The sequence below is a fragment of the Balaenoptera ricei genome, chromosome 10, assembly GCF_028023285.1.
Source record: "Balaenoptera ricei isolate mBalRic1 chromosome 10, mBalRic1.hap2, whole genome shotgun sequence".
Taxonomy (NCBI): Eukaryota; Metazoa; Chordata; class Mammalia; order Artiodactyla; family Balaenopteridae; genus Balaenoptera; species Balaenoptera ricei.
In genome coordinates, this window is record NC_082648.1 from 104,582,193 (window position 1) to 104,604,359 (window position 22,167).

Here is a 22,167-nt window from a genome sequence, read left to right on the forward strand (position 1 = left end):
ACTCCTATTCAGTGCAGTGCTGGAAGTGCTAGCCAGTGAAAAATAAGTCAATAAAAGGAAATAAAGGCTGTACAAGTTGGAAAGAAATAAATAGAATGGCTGCTATTTACAGATGACATGACTGACTACATAGAAACTCCACAGGAATCCATACACAAAAATAATAATCACCTACTTCTAATAATTGAATCTATCAGTGTCACAGAATGCAAAGTCAACATGCAAACATTAACTGTATTTCCATACACTAACAATGTGCATGTGAAAACCAAAGCTTAAAAAATACAATGCCACTTATAATTGGTCAAAAAATAAGTATTTAGGTGTAAATCTAACAAAATATGTGAAGGACCTGAATGTTGAAATGTACCAAATGCTGGTGAAGGAAATCAAAGAAGATCTAAATAACGAGAGATACATACCATAATCATGGATTGAAGATTCAACATTGTGAAGATGTCAATTCTCCCTTAAACTGACATACTAGTTTAATCTAATTCCTATAAGAATTCCAGCAAGATACTTTTGTAGATATATACAAGTTTATTCAAAAATTTATATGGAAATGCAAAGAAATTAGAAAACAAAACAACATTGGAAAAGAAAAATAAAGTGGGCAAATCACTCTACCTGATTTCAAGAGTTATTATACAGAAACAGTAGTCAAGACTGCATGGTATTGGCAGAAGGACAGACACACAGATTAAAGGAACAGGACAAAGGACTTAGAAAAAGTTTCATACAAGTATAGTCAAAAGATATATGACAAAGGGGAAATGCTGGCGCAGTTGGAAATCCACATACAAAAGGGAAAAAAGAAAAACAATCTCCGTTTAAACCTCACAGATTACACAAAAATTAATTCAAAATGTATCCTCCTTTAAATATGAGATGTAGAACATTAAACTTTTAGAAGATTATATAGGAGAAAATATTTGAAACCTAAGGCATGGTAAGAATTTCTTAGAAATGACACAAAACACATGATTCAAAAAGGAAAAAAAGTGATAAATTGGTTTTCATCAAAATTAAAACATTTGTTCTGCAAAAGACCATGTGAAGAGGATGAAAATACAAACTGTAGATTGGGGGAAAATATTTGCAAACTGCATACCTGACAAAAGACAGGTGTCTGACATCTATAAAGAACTCTCAAAACACACCATTAAAAAATTAAACAAAAATTACCACCTCCCCAAACTTAAAAATCCAATAGAAAATGGGCAAAAAACATGAAGACATTTCATTGAATAGGATGCACAGATGGCAAGTAAACACATGAAAGATATTTAACATCACTATCATTAGGGAAATACAAATTAAGACCATGATGAGATATCACTACACACTCATCAGAACAGTTAAAATAAAAAATAACTACAATATCAAAAACTGCCATAGATGAAAGAAACTCCACTCATGCATTGCTAGTGGGGTGAAAAATGGTACAGTCATACTGGAAAATACTTGGCAGTTTCTTTTTGCACTGAACGTATACATACCATTTGACCCAGAAGTTACACTCCTAGGTATTTATTCCAGAGAAATAAAAATTTATGTCTGCACAAAACCTGTGGACAATTGTTCATAGCAATTATGTTTGTAATATCCCAAACCTAGAAACAACCAAATGTTTCTCAGTAAGTGAATGGTTAAAAACACTGTGATCCATTCATATCATGGAATACTACTCAATAATAAACAAGGATCAGACTTTGAAATATGCAAATCTTACGTGAGTCTTGAATCTCAAGAACATTGTGATGAATGAAAAAACTTGGGTTCAAAAGGTAACATGTTGTATAATCTCATATAGATTAAAAAAAGAAAAGATTAGTGATCATCAGGGATTAGGGATGGTGCAAGAAAGGAAGGTGGGTGTGATGATAAAGGTGTAGCATGAGTGAGATTTTCATGGCTATGGAGTAGTTCTGTATCTAGAACTTGGTGGTGGTTGCAATAATCCACACCTATGCTAAAGTGACATAAAACCATGCACGTACATTGTACCAAGTTCAATTTCCTGGTTTTGAGATTGTATTATCATTATGTAAGATGTAATCCACTGTAGGATTCTGAGCACCTGTTACCTCTGTAATATTTTTACAACTTCTTATAAATCTATAATTATTTCAAAATTGTTTTATTTTAAAAACAATAGCCAGATTAAAGTAACACAGTGCATAGAGAGGGACAAAGATAAGGATGACAGCTGACTTAACTTAGAAATAATGCAAGTCCGTAGATGGTTAAGCAACATCTTTAGTTTTTTTTTTTTTTTCTTTTAATTCTACTTTCAATGTTTCTGTTTTTTTTCTTCAGGGTTTTTTAAAGTTATATTGGAGTATAGTTGATTTACGATGTTGTGTTTCAGGTGTGCAGCAAAGTGATTCAGTTATACATATACATATATTCTTTTTTTTTTCAGATTCTTTTCTCATATAGGTTATCACAGACTATTGAGTAGAGTCCTTGTGCTATACAGTAGGCCCTTGTTGGTTATCTTATATAGAGTAGTGTGTGTATATTAATCCCAAGCTCCTGATCTCTGCCCCCCACCCCCTCGCCCAACTTTCCCCTTTGGTAACCATGAGTTTGTTTTCGATATCTGTAAGTCTGTTTCTGTTTTGTAAATAAATTCATTTGTATCACTTTTTACATTGCGCATATAAGTGATATATGATATTTGTCTTTCTCTGTCTGACTTACTTCACTTAGTATGATAATCTCTAGGTCCATTCATGTTGCTGCAAATGGCATTATTTCATTCCTTTTTATGGCTGAGTGATATTCCATTGTATATATGTACCACATCTTCTTTGTCTATTCCTCTGTTGATGGACATTTAGGTTGCTTCCATGTCTTGCCTATTGTAAATATTGCTGCAGTAAACATTGGGGGACCTAATCAAACTTAAAAGCTTTTGCAAAACGAAGGAAACCATAAACAAAAAGAAAAGACAACCCACAGAACGGGAGAATATATTTGCAAATGAAGCGGCTGACAAGGGATTAATCTCCAAAATATACAAACAGCTCAGCAGCTCTACGTCAAAACAAAACAAAACAAAACAAATGACCCAATCAAAAAATGGGCAGGAGACCTAAATAGACATTTCTCTAAAGAAGACATACAGATGGTCAATAAGCACATGAAAATATGCTCAACATCACTAGCTATTAGAGAAATGCAAATCAAAACTACAATGAGGTATCACTTCACACCGGTCAGAATGGCCATCATCAAAAAATCTACAAACAATAAATGCTGGTGAGGGTGTGGAGAAAAGGGAACACTCTTGCACTGTTGGCGGGAATGTAAATTGGTGCAACCATTATGGAGCACAGTATGGAGGTTCCTTAAGAAACTAAAAATAGAACTACCATATGATCCAGCAACCCCACTCCTGGGCATATATCCAGAGAAAACCATAATCTGAAAAGCAACATCTTTAAAGCACTGAAAGAAAAAAGAATCTGTCAAATTTTAGCCTGATTAAATACCCTGAAAAACCAGACTTTTTAGACAGGCAAAACTGAAAGAATCAGCACCAACACACGTATCCTACAAGAAATGCTAAAGGAAGTCCTATAGGCAGATGGAGATCTGTGTCTACATAAGGGGTTAAAGAATGTCAGCAATGGAAACTGCATGGGGAAATATTAAAGGCATGTTTTACTTACTACTTAAATCTCTTTAAAAAAATCTTTACTGTTTGAAGAAAAAATAGTGACAAAGTATTATGAGGTTTATACCATTTGTAGAAGTAAAATAAATGAAAAAAATAGTGCAAAACCTGGAAGGAACAAGACGAAAGTACCTTTGACTCTTGGTCAATGTAGGGGTTAGGGGAACTGACCCTCCTTGAAGTCAAAAATCCATGTGTAACTTTACAGTTGACCCTCTGTATCTGTGCATCTGCATCCTTGGAGACAACCAACTGAGGATCGTGTAGTCATGTAGGTATTTATTGAAAAAAGCTGCATAGAGTGGACCCACACAGTTCAAACCTGTGTTGTTCAAGTCAACTGTATATTGTTGTAAGGTTTTTACACTCTAGGAGAATAGTTGAAGGTAGACCATAAGAGAATAAAGATCTGTACTATAACCACAAGGTAAGTACAAAAACAACACAACTGTAAATTATAGGTAAGTCAATAAAAGAGATAAATGCACTCACAAAAATAATCAATTCATCCAAATAAAGGGAGTAAAAGAAAAAAAAGGAATTCAGAAACAGGGCAAATAGAAAACAAATAGCCAAATGGTAGGTTAAATCCCAACCATATCATAATTTCATTAAATACAAATGATCTGAACACCCAATTAAAAGGCAGCCGTTATCAGAGCAAATAAAAAAGCAACCAATCCCTTTATCTTGCTGCCCCTCCCCCGTTCTTCTGCACACCCTTCTCTCTCCTCCCTGAGCACTCAGATCCCGAGGGCAAGATGGCAGAGGGGTTAAAAGGCTTTGCTACCAAGAACCAGCAAATAGGCTTACGTTCTGTGGTTTACTGCCATGTGCCTCCGGAGATGTCAGGCAGCCTCTCTAGGAATTAGATTCTTTAACTTCTCATCTTTAAAACACATTGGGGGACTTCCCTGGTGGTCCAGCAGGTAAGGCTCCGTGTTCCCAATGCAGGGGGCCCGGGTTCGATCCCTGGTCAGGGAACTAGATCCCACACGCATGCCACGACTAAACATGCCACAACGAAGATCCTGCGTGCTGCAACTAAGACCCAGTGCAGCCAAAATAAATAAATAAATAAATATTAAAAAAAAAAAAAATATATATATATATATATTGGAAGCAAAGCATTCTTTGCTCATTGAGCCCTTCGAGAAATATTCATGGAGCATGGCTGTGCCCCTCCAGGCAGCAGGGACAGGGCACAGCAAAGCCAGGACCTTACCCTCTAAGACAGAGGAGACCTCCCAATGGGTAGGCTAGGAGCAGGCATCCTGGGGGAGTGAGGGTGGCATGTGCACGCCAGGAAAGAGCCTTCCTTGCAGAGGGTCACGCCACACCTGTGAAGCGAGGGCATCGTTGGTTCAGAGGAAGCTGGAGGTCAGGGAGGGAAGGGGAAGGGGGTGAGAGGGACCAAGGCCATGCTGGGCTCTGCAGACTCCTGACAGCTTCAAGCTGTACCTTCCCATGTGCATCTTCCAGACCAGGGCAGGTCCCCTGCGGTGTACTTTGTGCCCCCAACGCCAAGCACTGCTCTTTATACACAGTAGTTTCGCTCCAGAAAGACTTTCTACCTTGGTGATTACACATTTCTTTCTTAAAAGAAATTGGATTTGGAGCAATTATTTCTATTTCTAGTTGTTTCTAATTGCAGTTCCCTATCTGGAAATCAATGTATAGTTTCCACGTTTTGCACTTGGCTCTGAATCCAGCCCACGCTGGGCCTGAATTTCAGTTTGGCACTAAATGAAACAAATCAGGGGTGAGGACAATCTGAAGGGAGTGTGTGTGTGTGTGTGTGTGTGTGTGCACAAAATGCCTGTACATAGGTGTGTGCCGTGTGCCACATACCTGTGTGTGTGTGGTGTGTGCATGTGCACAGTGAATGTGTGTACTGAGTGTGTATATGTTGTGTGTGTGTGCACATGTGTGTGTCTAGCGGGTTGGTGACAGTGGCACTTCTGCATAGTTTTCTGCACAGTTTTGCTGGTGCAGGTTGCTAAGAAAGTCCATCCTGGGAAATTTTGACTTCAGGAGAGCTATTTTATATTCCAGAATTTATGCCACTCCATGAAAACACTGAAGACATCAAAGGCAGCATTTCTACCTGTGGCCCTGGAGGAGCCACCTGCGTGGTCAGGAAGACAAGGTTTCTGTCTCTGAGCATCTCCACGGGCAACCCGACTCGGAGCTTGCAGTCAGCCCAACCTCACCGCCTCTGCTTTCGGTCTATCAGCCCAGACACTCTGGGTCTCTCACCAACTCTAAGCCAATAGCAGAGGAACAGATTCGATTATCAGACTGATGTTATTCTCTGCGCACTAATGAAGGGCCCATATTATGCAAATGCGGATGATTATGACAGCAAGTTTTTCATTGCAAATTCATTCCCCAAGCCCAAAATAAACTTTCACCATGCCAGGGGGCTGCTCTAACACACGGAAGATAGGAAAACTCATTTCAGACAGAATGCATCCGAGGAAAAAAAATAATTAAGCTCCTTGGAATTAATTTGAGGCCTTTCATATTTATCTTTTCTGACTCATTATTGAAAGTTAGAGGAACCAATCAACGCTATTTCTTTTTATTCTAGCAAATTAAGAGAAGAAAGAAACAGTAACCCCGATGGGAATGAAATACCATTTGTATTCAGGGTTCTTGGACGTGGCAAATCCAGGCACGTGGTGATGCCACCTCCTGCTCTAACCTGGCCTTATCCACCAGGCACAACTGGACACGGGGGGTGGCAGCCCCTCCCGCTGGGGAGCAGCCTCCAGAGGGTGCTTCACCCAGTGGCGAAGCATCCACTCTGGGCGATGGCCCCGCTCCCCATCCCTGAGGCAAAATCAAATCAGTTTATTACCTGTGAGGCCAATTTTGATGTCCATGGTCGATTTAGGTGTTTTTCCTCCTTTTCTCTGTGGAAGAACAAGAAGGCGGAGCTGGAGATCACATAGCCATGTGGCCGTCCTGCACTGGGGGGACCGGAGGCCCAGGGGTGGGGATCCAGGGGAGAAGTATTGGGACCAGGTGGGCGCACGCAGGACGCTTAGCACCACTGGCATCTTAGCACCACCCACCTGCTGGCCAGTCATCACCAAATTGAGGAAAGGCCTCCCCTTTGGGGCCAGATTTTATCTGGGTTCCAGGAGCAGTGAGACCTCGGGACCCCGGATCTGTGCTGAGTCCGCCCATGAAGGCGGTTCTCCACACACAGATCCACCTGCCCGGACGTGCGCTCACCTGGCACGAGGGCCTCTGTGTCCCAGGACCCCTGTCTTGAAGTGGCAGTAACCCAACCCAGACTGGCCACAGACTCAAAGAAAAAAGGAGTTTGCTGGTCGGTTGCGGAGACATCCTGTGGTCACCGTGCGTCTGAGCTTGAAGGCAGGTGCAGACTTGGGCTCCCCCGTCTGACCACTGCCTCCCTGACCGTGGACCTCTGGCCAGGACGGCCAGGTGAGCAGCTCGGGGAGGAAATTCCTCCCTCTGCCCACCTGGCCACTGCTCAGTGAGGCTCCCAATGTCTTGGCATGAGTCCAACGCCCATTGCCCTTGGCCTGACCCTGGTCCTAGTCTATGGTTCCTTGTGAGTTTAGACTCACCGTGACCCTGGTGGACCCTCTCACCTCCCCTGGTTCTACAGATGTGGCTGCAGCTGGTGCCCGACATCACTCGGACTCTCCCCGTGGTGCCCACAGCTGGCATCCCCTCATCTCAGTCCATTGCTTGGCTCACTTTAGGGGGTGGCATTTTGGGAACGGTGCCCAGATAATTCACTCTCTCTCCATCTCTCCTGAAGCTTCGGCAAAGGAGCAGCGGCCTGGGGGGATGTCTGAATGGACCCCTCCCCCTCCCGCTGGTAGAGCTCCTCCTCTGAGCAGCCTGAGTCAGAAGCCAGGCTGTCATCTGTTTCCTCCAGCTGTGCTTTCTGCCCGGACCCTGGAATTCAACTGCTCCACGTGTGGCATTTACCTGGCCGCTGTTCTTTCATCAGGCTTGCCTGATATTTAATGAGTGCTTTTGATATGCAGATTTAGAAATTTCTCCAGGCCTGGAAAGTGTGTGAGTTTCGTCTTTGAATATGGCTTATGTCTCAGTAAAACCAGCAATGGTTCCTGTTCGCCACCAGAATGGAATCCATCTTCCTCACCGCGGTCTTTCCCTCACCACGGGCCCGGCTGGAAGTGGGGGGAGCTCAGACTGAGCCCTCCCTCCTTCCACGACCCGATGCCCCTGCTCCAGCCACTGGGGACTCCTCACTGCTCCCCAGAGACCTCCAGGCCGGCCCATCAGTGGAGGAGGCCGAGGTCCCTGAGTTCTCTGTGCCAGGAGAGCTCTCCCCACTTCGCATGGCTGCCTTAGAACTTTCCAGAGCGTCCTAGCTGGAGGGATGCTAGCCCCACCCCCAGCTCCAGCCACGGTGCTTCACTTTGTCTTCACAGCTTGGATCAGCTCAGTAACTGAAATTATCTTGTGTCTTTGTTCCCAAGATTTTAGCAGTGTTCCCTCCCCCCATCTCCCCCAACCCCGTCCTTGGGGGCAGGGCTCTGTCTCCCTTGGTCCAGGGCTCTGTCTGGTGCTGAGACCACCTGGCAGGTAGCAGACCTCCATGCAACCTGCAGGGGCTGCTTTACCCGAGCTCAGCTGCAGAACCACAGTTTTCTAAGGTCCCAAAATCCTTATGTGTACCCGGTGTAATTCTGGATTCTTCTGAAACACCACCAATTTATATTCTCACTGGGCTAAGAAGGTTTGAGTCTGTTCATTGCTGTTTTACTGAATTTTCCAATTCTGACACCCCTGGCTTGGTTTTAGAATGTCACTCTCTTTTCTCTGGGGGCCCCTGTACTTTTTCTTGCCTCCTCACCTTTTCCTTCCCAATAAGAGCACCTAAGCGGCCAGCTGAGCTCCTGTTTCCTGCAGTCAGCCTTTTAACAAAACATGGTGTTGACTTAAAAAAAATGCACAACGTGAGAGTTACGATTCAAGTTTTATTTGGGGCCAAATGAGGATGATAGCACAGGAGACAGCGTTTCAGATAGCTCTGAGAAACTGATCCAAAGAGGCGGGGGGTGGGGGGGGTGTCAGTATATATGTGATTTTGGTGAAGGGGAATACATGCAATCAAGCACATATTTTTTGCAGAAGGTTTCTGCTAGTCACGAGGAGCAGATGTCACCTTGAAGGAATTTAGTTCTTTTCTAGATATGAGGAGATGCAAGAAATGAGCTCATAAAATCAGCTCCTGAGAGTATCTAACTATCTGAAGACCTGTTCTGCCAGTTTTTCCCGGAGCACAGAGCGCCTCATTCCTGATCTCCACTCCGAACTCCTTTCAGGGGGGGTTGAAGGTCAGCAGCTGCAGCAGCTCATGATTTAATCCTTGTAGAGGTAGCTGGCGAGTGCCAATTTGTAGTTGAAAATGGTCTTCCCCCACCTCTTTCAGGAGATACTGTTTTCAGATATGTATATGGGATAGTTTGCTGGTTTCCAGTTTCTCCAACTTAAAGAGCTTTTGCCACTTGTCTGAGGTCTTCTTCAGAGAAATAATTCTCACCTGACATTAAACTATCCATTTATCTCCTTATGTATCAATTCCCTGTCACCAACTCCAGCAACGAATAACTAAGTCAGTGAGTCCATGGATGGTGGGTAATGCCTGCTCTGCTGTACAGGATGCTTCCCTGTGGTCCTAGGACCTATGTCCTCATCACAGGCAAAGGACTGTCCTCCCTAAGTAGCCACACTGTACATTCCAGGCAGCCTCTTGTGATGAGGGAGAGAGGGAGGGAAGGAAGACAGGAAGGCAGGAAGGAAGGAAGGAAGGAAAGAAGGAAAGAAGGAAGGAAGGACAGAAGGAAAGAAGGAAGGAATGAAGGAAGGAAAGAAGGAAAGAAGGAATGAAGGAAATAAGGAAGGAAGGAAATAAGGAAAGAAGGAAGGAATGAAAGAAAAGAAGGAAGGAAGGAAATGAAAGAAGGAAGGAAGGAAAGAAGGAAGGAATTATAAATTAGTTATTCATAAGGAAGAACATTTCAGCACCTCACCAACCACCGAGATGCAGCCTCAGACCTTCAGTTGATGCTCAGACTGCTGCAGGTTTGATGTTTGAGGTGGGCAGACTCTCCAGGGGCTGCCGTGATCCCTACCTCCCACTGTGGCCCCCCCTTGAGTGTGGGTAGTTCTCTGACTGGCTTTAATCCATAGAATACAGCAGAGGTGATGGGGCATCACTCCCGTGATGATGTTACTTAAGATTGTGGGGGACCTTCACCTCGCTAACTTGGAAACAGCCATGTGTGAACTGTGCTAAGGAGAGGGCCATGTGACCGGACTGGGAGCAGCCTCTGGATGACAGGCTATGAGAGATCGAGGCCCAGGTGGGACTGCCTACAAGGGGCTGAATGCTGCCAACAACCAGGTGAACTTGGAAGCAGATCCATCCCCAGCCGAGCCTCAGATGAGACCGCAGCCCAGCTTGACAACTCCCTGCTGCCATGTGAGGACCCAGCTGGACTGTGCCCCAAGCCACAGTGTCCATGCAGAGCCCCAGCACTGTCCCTCCCCACCTGCCCATCCATCTGCCATCCTCAGGGACCTGAGAGGAGATTTCCTCTAAAACATCCCTCCCCTCATGCTTCCTGCCCCTTCAGGCCTGTGGGTGTCTGGGGTTCAGGCTCTCCTCTAAATATTCACGCCTTTAAAGGATGATTTGCTGGTCTGGTCTGTACTCAGCAAAAAATGTCTCAGTATTTCAGCCATTGAGACTACATAGGTTTTCACATACTTGTATTTTCTGGGTTGCATTTTTTTTTTTCACAATTGGATGGGGGAGGAAAGGATCAAACATGTGCCTTCAAGCATTTTCCCAGAACTTTAGAAAATCTATACAGTGTCTAGTCTGGGAACAGAGAGAGAAATCTGAAATTAAATACCTAAATTATCGGACTCTGAAGGACAACCATCCAAAAGTAAGTGAAACCAAGCCTTTTATTATTGGTTTTATCTTTATTTGCATATTCTTGTTGGGGAGACAGTTATGAAGATGATAACAATAATTATCATTATTGTTATTTTGTACAGCATTTATTGATCATTTCCTATATGATGGACTCTCTGAGGATAGACAGATCAGAGGAATTGATTTCTTTTTTAATCCCTCTAACAATTTGGCCAAAATCTGTAAATACACGCTTCATAGACTTCCTGAAACTGCTTGACCCTCTGTGGATTTATTGCTTACCACTGAATATATCCTGCATAGTGGGAAATCATGCCTGCGATTCAGCTGACTCAGAGCAAAGGGCCCCCCTGTACCCACAGCCCAGCCGCGAGAACAGAGGCATTCGGCCTTTACTCAAAACAGCCCCAGACTTATCGATCTTAGAACCAAATGTTTCCACAATAAACATCTCTCTTGAAAGTCCTGTGTAAATTGAATTTTTATAAATCAAATCGTACTGCAAAGCCAGTAAGGGGAAGGGCTGTTTATGGGAAACTTGTTTGCCTTCCTTTACAAATGGGGGAAAACCATACCATGGATAAGGGACTTGAGTTAACATTATTTGTAAAGCCTTTTTAATCATTTTCATAATATCGTTTTTTTTTTTTTTTTTTTTTTAAAGGGGGTAACTAGTTCTCTGATTCTACATTTGGAACATTAATGAAGTGGTGAACTTGTTTACGTCCCCGGGAAAGGTCTGCAGTTGTGGAGATTCATCACACATTGATCAAGTGCTGACGGATGCCGTGGCTGCTGGCTCTGGACCCCACTTTGAGAATTGCTGCGTCTGTGAATAAATCAAAGTCCTTCCCTTCCTGGCAGTTTATATTCTCCGTAGAGCTGCATGTTCCTTTTCTGGCCCTGATTATTCATTGGCAGTGAGCAAGGAGCCAGCCCGCCCTGTGACCGTGGGCAAACTCATAAAGAGGGGACAGCAGACCTTTCTTACCATGTCACGGGGATTTGGTGATCAGCATGTCAAAGTTTCTCAGTAAGAAGATATTTATGTATTATTTTTTGGTATTAGAAACGATGACTGGCAGAGATTCCATTTGATTTGCTGGAAAAACACTAAGTAGAGACTGTGTAGAGGTGGGTTGGGGTTCTGAGTCTGCAGCATCTGTCAATCTCAGTCATCTTGCCCCTGCTTGGACATTCAGCTCCTTCTCTATGGAATTCATTTATTTATCCACTCGTAATTCACAGGTAATATTGAGCACCTACTAGGCACCATGGACTTTGTGAGCTAAGGGGAATAAAGAAGAGAACGTTTCACATGGCATCCCAGTTTCAAGGAATTAGAATGTAGCAGGAAAAAAAACCCCAGGTCTGAAGCAAATAATCAGATGACTAATTTTAATGGCAATCAGTGTCAGGGTAAACAATTCATTGGAGGCATGACTCGCTGGAGGGATCAAATCACAACTTAATTTCTGTCTCTCAAAGCTCCTTTAATTATCAACGGGGGAGGGAGGCTGCCCTCCCCCCTCCCAGTACAATTCAGGTCCCATGACTTTTCTGCTCAGTAAAAACGGACCTTATACACCAAGTCACAAAACACAGTTTTGATTTAGAAATTAACATGCCTATTCTGTATATTATTTAACACTTTATTCCTAAGTAACATTTCCCCATTCCCTGCACCTACCCCTATGCTAAGGCTGCTAGTGGTTGGGGCTTCGGTCAAGGAGGCCTTCATCGGGGTCCGGTCAAAACCGGAAGCCATTCCAGGTTCTTCAACCAAGGATTTCTCAGTCTATGAAGAGGGTCCAATGTGGAAACTGGGTGAGAAAGCGTGACTTTCCATTGTGGGCTCTAACATCAGGTTTCTGCTCACCAGAATGTAGAGTTTTTCTATGTAGAGTTTTTCTTTATAGAGTTTTAATATTTAAATAATATTCAGTGAGCTTTCCATGTATTGCGTCTTAAAGACATCATGACGAGTAGTCACCTCTAACGATGCCTGTGGTAAAAAGTGGTCTGCGCTTTGTCCCTTCTGCCCATTGTGGCAATGTCTCTGTTACTCGGGTGTTGCCTTCTGGTCTCTCCTTCTCAGGATTCCATCATCCCTATTCCCTGGTGGTACCACTTCCCCCCCGCAACTGGCATCTCACGCTGGCCAAGAGTGTTTCAAGAACACCACTGCCCCTCCAGCAAATGCATTTCTTAGCGAGTGTCTTCAGGACTCTCTCAGGGAGGGCCGTGGAGAAATGCGAGCACACATAACAAATCCACTCCAGCATCCTCGGTGTTCTCAGCCATTTACTTCCTTTTTCTACATTACGCCAGGGAAGATTTGGCATCTCCAATGAGGTCTTCTGTGGTCCAAGTTTTAATCAAGCAATCAATCGAGAAAATTGGTAGAAACTCCTTCAGCTTCTTGAGCTAATGCATTAAATCCAGAGTCTCTAGTGTGTACACTGCTACTGGTAAATGTGGTCTCATCCCAATTTACCTTCCTTCCTCTTTGGTCTGACACCCTTCAAATTCATTTCCACACAATTCCTCATATTTCTGCTGGTGAAAATTAGCAAGCTCTCATGATTCTTTCATAGTATTAACTCCTTCCTCCATGTCAGACATAATACTTGCCTCCCACTGAAGGATGGAGAGACCCAACTCTAGTTACAGATTGAAGGGGTGAGGAGGGTGGGTTTGGGGAGGACAGGCATCTCCTTACAAGTCACCTCCCTCAGGTGAGCATATTGCAATATCTTTGCACAAAGCTGAGTTCACTAGACTCCTCAGACTCAGGAGGAGGAACTGCTTCTGCTGGAAAGGGACCCTCGGAGATGCTAAAGATTCTCAACTTTATCTAAGTCCATCCAAATGCACTCATTGCAACACTGAAAGTCCTGTTTATTTCCGATCAATTCTTTAACTTACACATAAGAGTTAGTAGTCTTGTGAATTCAACTTATAATTCTGTAACTTGTGTGATTATGCTTTGTTCCTGATTTTTAACAAACTCCTCACTGCAGCTACAAAAAACAAGAAGTTATTTTAGGGCTACCCTGGAATCTTTCTGGTTCTCTGATCGTGACAAATTGAAACTTTATAACTCTGAGTTATTTTTTTTTCTAGAATCTTTACAACGTAGTAAAAGGAGAATTCTTAACCCATAATCCTTGTATTATCTTTACCACAATTATGGCCAAGTGAAGCCACCATGTGACTGCAGCACTGGGTTCTACAGGTACTGCGTCGTGGTCAACAACAGGAGATTCTTTCCTTCTGATGCCTTAACTCACCATGGATTTAATCGTACCTGATTTCTCAATGCTAATGAGCTCAGCATTACATTTAAGGCCAAGGATATGACCAAGTCAATTCCAGCATCCTGTCTTTGAGGGTCTATGTCCTGAGCTTCTGGAACTAAATGTTATAACATACAGGATTCACTCAGGGAAATACAAGTTGCACAGGCATTTCAGCAGATGGGATTTAACATAGGGAATTGGCTACACAGGTATTAGAGGGCTGAAAAAGCAAACAAGAGACACTGTAGCAAGTCATAAATAGTAATTGAAGTTTAAAAAAATACACCACCACTCCTAGAACTGGGGGACAAGCAAGGCAGAGGCTGGATTATCAGATCCTAGGAGCCCTGAGGAGCCCCATGGAGCTGGAGGTCAAACTTGGAGGACAGAGTACATTCCAACTGCTGCACCTCTGAGGGATCCCCTCCCCCACCAGCCCCCCCACCCCCCAGAGCATAAGGCAGCATTTGCCTGCCTGCTTCCTGGACTTGTGTGTAGGATTTGTGTCAGCATTAGAGAGAACAGAACTGGAAAAATAAGAGTTGGTGGTTGGCCAAGAAGGTGAAATTTGCTCTCCAAAGAGAAGAAAGACAAGAGCTCAGAGAATCTGGGTGATTTTGAAGTTAGAAGGTGAGGATGAGGGAAAAAAAGGGTTTTTTTTTGTTTTTGTTTTTGTCTTGGAGTAAAATTGCTTTACAATGTTGTGTCAGTTTCTCCTGTACAATGAAGTGAATCAGCTATATGTATACCTAAATCCCCTCCCTCTTGGACCTCCCTCCCACCCCCCAATCCCACCCATCTAGGCCATCACAGAGCACCTAGCTGAGCTCCCTGTGCCATACAGCAGGTTCCCACTAGCTATCTATTTTACACATGGCAGCGTATTTATGTCAAACCTAATCTCCAATTTGTCCCACCCTCCTCTTTCCACCCCGTGCCCACATGTCCATTCTCTATGTCTACACCTCTATTCCTGCCCTGCAAATAGGTTCATCTGTACCATTTTTCTAGATTCCACATATATGCATTAATAGATGATATTTGTTTTTCTCTTTCTGGCTTATTTCACTCTGTATGACAGACCCTAGGTCCATCCACATCTCTAAAAATGACCCAGTTTTGTTCCTTTTTATGAGTGAGTAATATTCCATTGTATATATGTAATACGTTTTCTTTATCCATTCATTTATCATTGGACATTTAGGTTTTTCCCATGTCCTGGCTATTGTAAATATGCTGCAATGAACATTGGGGTACATGTGTCCTTTTGAATTATGGTTTTCTCAGGGTATATGCCCAGTACTGGGATTGCTGGGTCATATGGTAGTTCTATTTTTAGTTTTTTAAGGAACCTCCATACTGTTCTCCATAGTGGCTCTATCAATTTACATTCCCACCAACAGTGCAAGAGGCTTCCCTTTTCTCCACACCCTCTCCAGCATTTGTCGTTTGTAGATTTTTTGATGATGGCCATTCTGACTGCTGTGAGGTGATACCTCATTGTAGTTTTGAGTTGCATTTCTCTAATAATTAGTGATGTTCAGCATCTCTTCATGTGCCTCTTGGCCATCTGTATGTCTTCTTTGGTGAAATGTCTATTTAGGTCTTCTTCCCATTTTTTAATTGGGTTTTTGCTTTTTTTGATATTGAGCTCCATGAGCTATTTGTATATTTTGGAGATTAATCTTTTGTCCTTTGCTTCATTTGCAAATATTTTCTCCCATTCCGAGGGTTGTCTTTTCATCTTGTTTATGGTTTCCTTTGCTGTGAAAAAGCTTTTAAGTTTCATTAGGTCCAATTTGTTTATTTTTGTTTTTATTTTCATTACTCTAGGAGGTGGGTCAAAAACGATCTTGCTGTGGTTTATGTCAAAGGGTGTTTTTCCTATATTTTCCTCGAAGAATTTTATAGTGTCCAGTCTTACATAAAGAGGTTTTTGAAGTTAATAGCCCATTATGGCAAGAATATTGAGAGCAGAAGCGAAGAGAACATTTTGAAGGCATTTTGCAGTCAATTAAGAATATACTTCTGGACTTCCCTCGTGGCACAGTGGTTAAGAATGCACCTGCCAATGCAGGGGACCTGGGTTCGATCCCTGGTACGGGAAGATCCTACATGCCACAGAGCAACTAAGCCTGTGCGCCACAACTACTGAGCCTGTGCTCTAGAGCCTGAGAGCCACAACTTCTGAGTCCGTATGCTGCAACTATTGAAACCCGTGTGCCTAGAGCCCGTGCACTGCAACAAAGAGTAGCTCCCCTTCACTGCAACTAGAGAAAGCCCTCGTGCAACAATGAACACTCAACACAGACAAAAAAAAAAAGAATATACTTCCATCTGTCTGATATTCTTTGAGAGAAATAACAGCAAGGGTTTGAATCAAATTGAGATTGTTGTTCATTTCTTTCTTTTGGACCTCAGGTGCAGGGAGGGTTCCTCACGTCCTTGGTTCATAGCTAGCTCGTTACAATCCTGTGTTCAAGCAAGGCTCACCTGTTCATTTTATTCAGTAGTTTTCACCTCCATGGCTTAGTCTCACAGCCATTCTTGCCTCTTGCCCTGGCATCCACACTGATGTGTTTGATATATGCAATTATATAGCTGTGTGACTTTGAAAAATAGTGTGTGTATGTATGCACATATAAAAATACGTTAAAGTTTATGTAAAACAGTGTGCTATATATCTCATTTGGTTTTGTGCATTTTACACAAAACACCATGTATTTAAGCTTCTTCTTTGCTGCTCTATAACTCATAATCATGGGTTCTGGCTGCTGCATAGAAAGTTGTTATATATCTTGCAATGTTAGTTAGTCAAGCCCCAAAAATAGACATGCAGGCGTCCTAGAAACCCCAATACTACCAAGGACCCAAATCTGTGTGTGAATTTCTCTAGGATTTGTATAGGAGGGTAATAGAACATATTATTCTTTCTTTATATTAAATTGAGATATAATTTACATGTCATAAAATTTACCCTTATAAAATGTACAATTCAGTGGTTTTTAGTATGTTCACAAGTATATACACCTCACCACAATCTAATTCCAGGACATCTTTACTACCCCATAAGGAAACCCTACACTCATTAGCAGTCACTTCCCATCTCCCCGCACCAGTCACAGATCTACTTTCTGATTGGATTTGCCTATATTTCTTTCTTTTTGAAGATTTTGTTTATTAACTTATTGACCTTCAGGTGACAGAAGTTAAATTAATCAATATCTCAGTTCATAAAACATTAGCCTATTTTTTTCCTTTCTTTCTTCCTTTTTTTTCTTAAATAATCCATTTCCTCTCAGATCCTACCCCCTCTTTCCCTTTCATTGACACTCATTAAGATGTTTCATGTTAACTATATTTGGTGTTAACTATGATAAATGATAATACTTATAAAATATAGAATTTTTTTTGCACATTTAAAAATGTACACAGTGGTATTGTTCTATAGTTTCTTATGTTCTTGTTCAACTCTACAGTTTGGGAATCAGAGAGATGGTGTAGTGTAGTGGTTCAGACTAGTTCTGTCTAAATCTCATTCCCCATGGAAAGGAACTAGAGCCCATTGGAGAAATTGCTCATTTCCAAGTCTGGGACAGAAAGTATTAAGAAGAGCCTGGATTATCTCTTGACACTTGACAGCAGAGAAGCTATCAAAGGCAACTTGAGTCACATAAGAAGTACTCAGAAAACGAATTTGAAGTCAATGAAGATTTTAACTGCCATGCATTGGAAAACATCACATAGATTTAAATTTATGAGTTCATAATAATACTGGAAAAAGTAACTCATTAATCAACTTTGGAGGATACTAGGGAATAAATGCATTTAACTTGAAAACTGGGAAGTATTGAGAAAGTATCAACGTTTGCTTTGCTTGACTTGTTTGACTGTACCTCAAGGTCACCAAGGAGTTGATGAGAAGAAGTCTTTCTTTATAAAATGATTACACCTAATGAGCAATGATCATCAATAGCTGCCGATATCACAACATAAGAGGCAACCAGACACTTTGTAGCTTCTGTTAGAAATGCAAAATATCATCTATGAAACACTCCTGTAAAAAAAAAACAAAACAAAAACCCTAAATCTGATCAAGCTTCTAGACCTATCAATTTCCAGAAAATACAGGGGACATCTGAACATTCTAGATGCTTTCATCAGGATGCAATCTGCAAAATCTAGACTATGGGAAGCACTATAGGACAAACATCCTGGTTTCTTCAGCAAATCAGATTCACAGAGGGAAAAAAGTTGTGAGGGAGGACCCATCCAAATATTAAGGGGTTGATAGAGAAACCAGTTGCAATGTACGGCTGTATAAGTATATATATATGTACAAATTACACTTACACAACCAAATAAGTTGCTAAAAATCATTTCTAGAACAACCGGGGAAATGTGAACACCAACAGTGTATTGGATGACAGTAAAAATTGATTGTTGAAAATTGTGGAGTAGGTTATAATATTGTGATATTTTCAAAAAGGGAAAACATATTTCTGAATAGCATACCATAATACTTAAAGATGAAATTATGTAATTTGCTTCAAAAATAATATGAAACAGAATAAGTGTGAGGGCACAGAGGCAGAGAAGAAACATGGTCAGCTGTGAATTGATTAACACAAAAGTTGGGGGATGCCTACAGTGCAGTTCATTATATTGTTCTATCTTTGTGTATATTTGAAATTTCTATAATAAAATTAAAAACAAAAAGAGTACAACTTCTGGGGAATATCCTGATCTCAATTCAAACCAGCTGTTTCCTCGCTGTGTGATATGGCGCTTACTTAAATTCTCAGCCTTCAGTTTCTTCATCCTTGAAGGAGAATATGATTATGAGTATCATAGATTTGTTTGAGAATATTTAATCAATACACACAAAGCACATAGAGTATTGCCCGTCTTTTGCTCTTTGTATACCCAGTTCATTGCTCCTGACTTCTGCAAAGTGGTTCATCGAATGTCTTCAGTGAATTTTATTTGTCCATGCCTCCATAGCCACACTACAGCCATAATCAATAAATATCCTCATTTCTGTCCTTGTGCATGGGAGAGTAAATCATAGACTCACAGAAATGAGAGTGGGATTTCTGGATCATGGGGCAGTTGTAATCAAATTTCCCTGATAACTGCCAAATTGTTTGCCACTATGTCTGGATCTCCACAGAAACTCCTGTCTCCCCACATCCTTGCTATCAGCTGGACTTATCTTCATTTTTCTGAGGTCTTGTTTTCAGGTAATTTCAGTATCTCTTCACCTATTTCTTAGCCATTCAGCTTTGCTTCTGTAGGAATTGTCTGCCACATTCTTGCCAATATTTCTATTAGTTTTCTTGGCTTTTTCCTTGTGGATTTTCAGAGGAGACTTGTATATTCAAGTTGTTATTCCATTGTCAGCTTTAGATATTATAAATAACTACTCTCGGTATTTCATTTGTTTGCATTCTTTGTCTAGGGCGTCATTTTTGAAAGAAAATCTAATTATGGTGTCCTCTCAATCTATCACTTTTTATCTGGAGATTTGTACTTTTCAAGTCTTCACTAAGACTCATCCAAAAGATTACAAATATAGATTATAAATATAGTCCCACCACTTTCTCCCATTAGTTATACATTTTACATTTAGTGTTTTTGAAATCTGTATAGAATTTACTTGTGAACATGATACGAGGTAGATATCCAGCTGTGCTTTTCTCCATATCATTTTCTTTCAAACACAATCTATAAAACAACTCATTCTTTCCCCACTGGTTTGTAGTGATGTGAATATGGACGCATGCATACATTTGTGAAGATTGTATCATCGGTGTGAAAGGTTCCCCCAGGCATAAAAAGTGGCAGAATTTATAACTTTATCATATCCTGGTTCGCATACGAACTCCCAGGTATGTGATTGAATTCCATTGTCCTCTTTGCCTATCTCCACATCCACACCATTGTCACTGTGCTGTTGGTGTCTTTATGTTGGCTTTGGAGACTGTCACTGTACCTAGTAGGATAATACATCCACCTTTGTTTCCTTTCCAAAATCTACTTAGTAATCTGTACATTTTCATTCTCCCATGTAGATTTTTAGAATAAATGTGTTGACTTTATTTTTAAAAAATTATAACTTTGATAGGGGTTACACTAAAGTTTTAGTGTAAGGTAGAAAAAATTAAGTTTTATAATGGTAAATTGCTTCATCTTTGATCAAGGTTTCTTTCCATTTACTGTCCTTATTTTATGTTATTTAGTAAAGCTTATTTTTTCTCATAAATTACATGCATTATTTTTAGAATAATTTTAGTTCTTTACAATGGTAATTGATACTGTGAATTAGATCCCCTTTTCATTGTATTATTAGGTAATTCTGATGTAGAAGAATATTATTCATGTAAGTAAATTCATCTGCAACCTTGTTGAATTCTCTTAATAATTCTAACAGCATTACTTTTTATTCTGTGTTTCCAGTAGACGATCATATTATTTAATAATTTATACTTTTAGTATGAGTTTATAACATAAATTAGGGTTGAACTTTATCATATTGTTTTGAAGTATTTATTGATAGAACCATGTGCCTTTTTCTCTATTTGTTAATTATTGTGGTGTATTATCTTAGTGGACTTGTCTGTTACCAAGATAAATCCTGTCAATTATGTTGTGTTAATTTTGACATGCTTTTGGAGTTGGTTAGCTAATATAGGTATATGTCTGGAGATTTATATTAAACCCCATTAATCTACTTATGAAACATCCTAATGTTTTACCTTTCTTTTTCAGTACTTTATCTCAGTTTCTGAAAGAGTAGTGTTAAAATATTCAAGTACAATCATTGATAAATTTATTTTTCCAAATGTTTCCATTGTTTATATCTATTTTGAAATTATATTAAATTCATATATGTTCAGGTTATTTTAAAATCTTAATTTTTATTGTTATATATATAGTATCTCTTTTCCTTGGAATATCTTTGTCTTATATGCACTGTAACTCGTATTACCCTGACTTTTTTTTTTTTTATGTAGCTGCTCTTTGCTTTTATTTATTTATTATAAATTTATTTATTTATTTTATTTTTGGCTGCATTGGCTTTTCATTGCTGCACGCGGGCTTTCTCTAGTTGTGGCAAGCAGGGGCTACTCTTCGTTGTGGTGTGTGGGCTTCTCATTGCAGTGGCTTCTCTTGTTGAAAGCACAGGCTCTATGCACATGGGCTTCAGTAGTTGTGGCATGGGAACTTCAGTAATTGTGGCTCATGGGCTCTAGAGCACAGGCTCAGTAGTTGTGGTGGACAGGCTTAGTTGCTCCGCAGCATGTGACATCTTCCTGGACGAGAGTTCGAACCCCTGTGTCCCCTGCATTGGCAGGCAGATTCTTAACCACTGCACCACCAGGGAAGTCCTACCCTGACTTTTTAAAATATTTCTGTACTATTCGATTTTATGGGTGTTTCTCTAAAACACTTTATTAGATCATGTTTATTCTCTCCATTCTGATTGTTTTTTATTTCCAGAAATTTTAGTCCATTTACATTTATTGTAATAACAGTTCTATTTACACTTATTTTAACAATATTATTTCCTAATTTTAAAATTCTACCATATTATATCTCAGATTTTTATACTTTAAAATTCTTTTTTATTGTTGATTAGAACTTCATAGTTTGTGTATACCACTGGTTGCTTATTCATTTATCAAGGCCGCACATTTGTATTATTTCCAGTTTACAACTGTTAGAAATAAAGACACTGTAAACATTCACATACCAATCTTTGTGTAGACATAGCTTTTTCTTTCTCTTGGGTAAATACCTTGGAGTAGAATTGATGCCACTGTTTTTCAAAGTGGTTGTACTGTTTGCATTTTCACCAGTAATGTATGAAAGTTGCAGTTGCTCAAGATCCTTGCTAGCATTTTGTCTGTCTGTTTTATTAATTTTAGCCATTCTATTTAGGTTTATGGTGTTATGTTTCTGTGGGTTTAATGTACATTTGCCCAATAACTAATGATATTGACCTTCTTTTAACATGTCTACTTGCCATATATGTCTCTTCTTTCATGAAATGTCTGTTCATATATTTTGTACATTTCTAATTTAGGTTTTATTATTCCTTAATTTTGAGTTATAAATATTCTTTATATTTTATAGATGCAGGTCTTTGATCAAATATATGTTTTATAAATATATTCTTCCAGTCTGTGATTTGTCCTTTCATTCTCTTG